This window comes from Fukomys damarensis, unplaced genomic scaffold (assembly GCF_012274545.1).
Source record: "Fukomys damarensis isolate Sample0158 unplaced genomic scaffold, DMR_v1.0_HiC HiC_scaffold_27, whole genome shotgun sequence".
Classification (NCBI taxonomy): Eukaryota; Metazoa; Chordata; class Mammalia; order Rodentia; family Bathyergidae; genus Fukomys; species Fukomys damarensis.
The window spans coordinates 33,707,616-33,713,870 of NW_022900939.1; the positions used below are offsets into that span (position 1 = coordinate 33,707,616).

The window sequence follows — 6,255 nt, forward strand, 5'->3', positions numbered from 1 at the left end:
GAGTTCGCTCTCAGGGTGAGGGTGTGACCCCTAACTCCCTGTGCTATGCTGTGCTCCCAGATGTACCTACAGGTGCTCACATGAGTGAGGGGGCCAGGGACCCAGGTGCCACCTTCATTCATTTCTGCAGCTCCCTTCAAGTCCTGATTCTTCAATTGGCCAAAGAACACTACTGAAAGCTATTTGGTGGCAATTTCTTGTTTTCTGAGATCCTCACATCTGCACCCTGATCTCTAAACTGCTATATCTAGCACGAAATTGTCAAGCAGAGATGCTGCTCACATGCAATTAAATAGGAAAATGGAAAAACTGGTAACAAGAAGCCTTTAAGGCCATTATTTTAAGAGAAATTAGTAAGTCACACATGTGTAAATACCTAATAGTTTCTCTGGTGTGAAAAACTAAAAGTGTAAATAAGGATCAAAATGCATGATTGATATTGTTTAATAGGAAGAAAAAGTCTAAAACAGTAGAGGAAGTGGGTGGGGTAGGGGAAAGGTAAAAAGGGAAAAGAAAATATTTTAAAAGGAAAAACATAGTAAAAATGTCTCTGTAAACAGGGAAGGTTGGAGGGGGTGAAGGGAGACCAGGGGAATGGAGAAAAATAAGAAGCAAGGTAAGTCATGTAAAGGATCCCAAGTCATACAGGATTCCAGTGATGAATGTAACTGTACTGTACACCTAAAATGTACCAATAGACTTAATAAAGACTAAAAAAAAGAGAAGTAACCACTCAGGAAATCTTAAATTCACAAGAATAAAAACAGCTGAAAGTGGAAAGAAAAAAAAAAAAGTGGGGAGAAAGTGTGGCTGGGGCACTGCCCAGTGGGAGAACTCTGGCCTAGGCATATGACAGGCCCTGGGCTCAATCCCCAAAACCACAAAGAAAGACAAACCTATTTTCTTGTTAGGTGGCAGGACACAATCTTACGCACATAATATTTACAAACAGATTTTAAAAGCCTCATTAACTGTTTCTCCAGGATGTTTCTTATATTTCATTAGCTATTCAATTGCTGTATGAGTCATTTTTCTTCACCAATCTGGGAAACATATTCAAATACTCTCTGATTCTGTGAGAAGCTTTGTGTGTAAGTAAGGGATGAGTAGGCTACCTAGCCAGCACCAACCTCTAGAATTCAACATAACCCTTCCAGTGTTTTTATTTAGATACTATGCTCCCAAACTATCTAGTTTTAATGACACAATGGTAAAACTGGGTTCCCCAAATGTGGTATCCTAGAGAAGCCTACATTTCCAAGAATAAAATAAAGATAACTAACATTGTGGGGCAAGACCTATCCTGAGTTCTTTTCCCCTCTTCCCCATTTAGAAACCAGACTCCTAAGATAAAACTTGTGGAAGTGTTTTATTTTTTAAAAGTATAACTTCAAGAGAGCAGAACGCTCAAATATGATAAATTATTACTCAAGGTGGGGGGCCTCCCAAAGCTCTCTGCTAACTTGGAGCCAATAATTCAAAGACAAGCTATACAGAATAGGAACTATAGGCCAGGGATTTAGCTCAGTGGTTCTGCTGCCTGCCTCGCAAGCACAAGGACCTGAGTTCGATCCCTGATACAAAAAAAAAAAGAATAGGAGCTATATATAATTAACAACGTAACAGGATGAAACACCTATAAAAAATGTAAATCCTCTCATCTTTTGGCAGTGAAATCAGTAAGATTAACATAAGGATATTATGGAAGGTCTTAAAATCCCATTCAGAATTAAACAGAAAACTTTCAAAGGTAGAAAACAAAACGAGAAACTTCATTGGCTGCATGATTCCATCTACCACGTCTAAACAGAAAGCAGTCTGATTACAACTATCCCAATAGCTGCTCAATTTCAAAACTAACACCAACAAAATTAAGACTGACCAAATAAGCCCTTTTTCTTTTTCTGTTCTGCCCCTGCTTCCTGCCACACATATGCTTGAGTTTAATGAAGACGGCCCCTTGCAGCTGCTCTTGAGAGCAAAGAATAAATGGAGTAACAAAGTAAGCCTGAGAAGTCTGGGAACCCAAGGGCATTTTTCCTGACTGGTTGTGGCCACTTCATGCTTCAGTACAAAAGGCTGTTTTGGGGAAAAGAATCATATCCTGGCTATTAGGATGCCCTGCAAAAGATCATCAGAGAAGCAGCTATTTATCAGCAATTAGCCTACAGTTTTAGAGCAATGATAAAAAATTTAAAACAAAAGAAAAAATAAATTAAAAGTTTCCTTCTGAGACCTTTTATTCTGTTGATGCTCAGGGAAAATGGCTTTGCCCGTAATTCCCTGAGGCCTGGACTCCCTGACACCAACTTGCGTTGGAACCAATTTGAACCTAAGTCAAACTGCATTTTTCTCAGATCTATTTATTTGATACATAGCACTTCACTGGTGACTTTCTTCATATGATCTTTAACAAGAATTTGTAAGTTGCATTGATCATGCCCCAAGAGATGAGGGATCAATGATAATTCAGAGAGGCACCCCAGAGGAGATTTGTCAGTTTCCTGTCTCGTTCTAGCTAGACTGTTTTGAAAACCTTGGAGAAAGGCTGAAATTCCTCGCCAGTTTGAGACTGTATGTGAGTTTTAACAACATCAACTGGAAAAAAACAAGAACCCCAACATGGCACCCAATACACCTCCACAGGTGAAGCCATTAACCAAATGAGCTCTATGAGCTGTTGCAGTTGGCAAATGCTCCTTACTGGGACTTCAAATGCCCCAAAAAATATCCCAAAAAACAATAACAACAACAAACGATAGCTGAATCCATTACAGAAAATGATGGGCACCATAATACTCTCTAATTCATGGCATTGCAGTGCCTTCTAGGCCTGATAAGTGTTTGTAAATTTGTCATGATGCTTGTGGTCTTGAAGTAATGTCCTCTTTTAAATGTAGTGAAAATGGCTTCTGTTGTCCCTGCAAGTAATGATGCCACACCACGGGTTGCAAACTCTGAAGCACCGATGTGCTCATGGAGAAGGCAAGACAAATCCTCACACAGACCCAATGTAAGTGCTGGGATAGTTGTTTTCTGCCTGAATGGGGGAAGGATTCCATGGTACAAGTTTCAAAATCCATCCCTCCTCAACTGAAGTACTGCATCCCAGGTTTTGATTCCATAAAGCTCCTGCTGAAAGGAGACCTTCTGAACTGGAAATGTGATTGCAATATTGCTGAAAGCTGCACCAGCAGCCACACAAATAACGTTTCGTTTCACCAGCACTGGTAACGTGGGATGTTATGGCTTGTTTTGAAGATGTTAGGATTGGTGGCCTCTTTTCATGAACTTCTGAATTCCTCATGTTGCTTCCACTCTCTCTTGTTCATGAAGAATTTTTTTAGCCTGTGACACCAGTTGAACCTTGTGTTGCACAGGAATGACAGGTTTTTGGTAACTTTCTCAATTTCTTCCATTGCTTCATGTCTGTTAGGTTCTCTCTTCAGGGGTTAATTTTGATACTTGGATTTCCCATGTTCACAGGTGCCTGCCCCATGCCCTGTGCTGCCTGCCCACTCTTTGGATGGCCTGCAAGTGAGCCTGCACCTACTGATGTTGGTAGGCTTTTAATACATCCTCAATTTCATTGACTGGTTGGATTATTTAGAATTTTTTATCTTCTTGATACAGTTTTGGTAATTCATATGTATCTAGGAATCTGTCCATTTCTTCTGTGTTTTTCATCTTATTAGAATACAGGTTCTCCTTTTTCTCTCTTTTTTTTTGTACTGGGTCCTTGCACTTGCATGTCAGGCAGAAGAACCACTGAGCTAAATCCCCGTCCCTAGAATACAAATTCTCAAAGTAGATATCGATGATCTGGATTTCTGCAGAATCTGTTGGGATTTCCCCTTTTCATTCCCAATCACATGGCTCTGAGTCTTTTCTTTCCTTTTTGATAAGATTGGCTAAGGGTTTATCAATTTTATTTAATCTTTCAAAGGATTAACTCTTTGATTCATTGATTCTTTGTATTGTTTTCTTAGGCTTCATTGAATTAATTTCTGCTCTGATCTCCATAATTGCCTCCCTTGTACAAGTTTTGGACTTGACTCGCTCTTCTTTTTCTAGAAGTAAAAGGTGTAATGTTAGGTTGTTCATCTGAGCTCCTTTTTTTCTGATATGGGAATTCACTGATATAAATTTCCTTCATAGGACTGCTTTCATTGCATCCTATAAGTTCAGGTATATTGTATTGGCATTGTCATTTAACTGTAGAAATGGTCTAATTTCTTCTTTTACCTGTGACCTATTGGTTGTTCAGGAGATTGTCATTTAATTTCCATGGGTTTATGAAGTTCTGGTGGTCTCTTTTGCTACTGATTTCTAATTTCATTGCACTATCTACATAATGATCTGATAATATTGCATGGGATAATTTTAATCCCTTTGCATGTACTTAAGCATGTTCTATGAGCTAGTATATCATCTATTTTGGTGAACATCTCATGTGCAGCTGAAAATAATGTATATTCTCATATTGTTGAGTGGAACACTGTAGACATCTACTAAGTCCATTTGTTCAAAAGTTTGGTTCAGTTCTGATTTTTTTTTGTTGTTTTTTTTGTCTAGTTGATGTGTCTATTTGTTACAGTGGGGTATTGAGGTCCCCCATTACAATTGCATTAGTGCTTATTTGATTTTTCTTGTCCACTAATGTTTACTATATATAGTTGAGTAAGCCGGTATTTAGTACATATATATTTATGATTATTGCCTCTTACTCTTGGATTGTTCCCTTTATAAGAATGTAGTGACCTTCTTTGTCTCTCTTAATCAATCTTGGCTTGAAATTAATTTTGTCTGAAAATAAAATAGCTACCCCTGCTTTCTATCAGGTTCCTATCACAGGGAGTATTGTTTTCCATGGTTTGCCTTTCAGTCTATGAATTTCCTTTTGAATCAAATGAGATTCTTGTATGCAACATATTGTTGGATCATGCTTCTTGATCCACTTTGCCAGTCTGTTTCTTTTAATTGGTGAATTGAAACCATCAACATTGATGGTTATAACTGATATGTATCATCTTATTTCTGTTATTATTTCCCTTTTTTTCCTCCTCTGTTTGATTTCTTGCCTAGCGGATTCATTCTGTTGGAGTTAATGGAGGTGTAGTCCTTGTTATCTCTTTCTAGAATGTCCTTCAGAACATTTTGGAGTGCTGGTTTGGTGGTCATGAATTTCTTCAGGGGCTTATTTCTCTATCAATTTTGCAAGATAGTTTTCCAGGTTATATGAATCTGGGTTGGAGGTTTTCTTTTAGAGTTGAAATACTTTACTCCAAGCTTTTCTTGACTTAATAGTTTGTGTTGAGAACTCTCTGTGATTCTGATGGGCTTTTCTGTATAGGTGATTTGTTTCTTTTCTCTAACACCTTTTAATAATCTGTTCTTGTGTTGAACTTTTGAAATCTTGACCATTATATGCCTTGGTGTAGACTTTTTTTGGAGCATGACTACTTGAATTTCTATATGCCTCACTTATCTGTGTGTCAGATTTTTTTCCCCCTTGCTTTGGAAGTTTTCTGCCATTACTTCTGTGAATAGGTTTTTTTTATGTCATTTGTGCTATCTCCTGCTTTTTAATTGACTCTGATCAATCTTATGTTATTCTTCTTTGCATCATCTAGCAGCTGCTGGATTGATTTTTTTCATGCTCCATTGGTATTTTTAAGAGATCTTCACTTTTGTTTTTTAATCTATATCTGTTCTTGAGTCACAAATTGTGTCTTTCATTATGGCCATCATCTCTGTAGTTACCTGAGATTTCAAATTTCAGATTACTATTTCAAATTTTATTTTTCCCTGGAGTCTCATTCATCTGGTTTGTTACTTCTGCTGCTACCACTTCAGAGAGTCCAGGTGGGTGAATTTCAAATTGTTCCACTTCATTGGTCCCTGGGTTTACTCTTGGTGAACTGCAAGTTTGGAGTTGCATCTTTCTTAAATTTTCCCATTCTCTATTTTATTTTATTTTTTAGTTTAATTCCTTGGTTCGTGCTTATAAATTGCACTTGGCAAATAGCTTTATTGCTAGTATTAAGAATGCTTAGAAAATGACTACTTCTCAGAGATGTCTTCCAGGTGTAGCTAGCTTTTCGGTTTTCAGCAAGACCCTACATCTTCAATTTATTTAGGATTAGAAATTGCTGCCTATTTTGCCTAGCCCCTGGTTCTTTGACACTTGCCTATAATATTATTTATGATCCTTAAGCAATCTCAGTCTTGGTGTACCAGGAAGAAAAACTGATT

The 6,255-nt window shown here is 37.8% G+C and overlaps 1 pseudogene; it reads right to left on the reverse strand.

Annotated features, from left to right (window-relative positions):
- Positions 1-2,398: 2,398 nt before the first annotated feature.
- On the reverse strand, positions 2,399-3,307 carry LOC104852794 (annotated as a pseudogene).
- Positions 3,308-6,255: the final 2,948 nt, after the last annotated feature.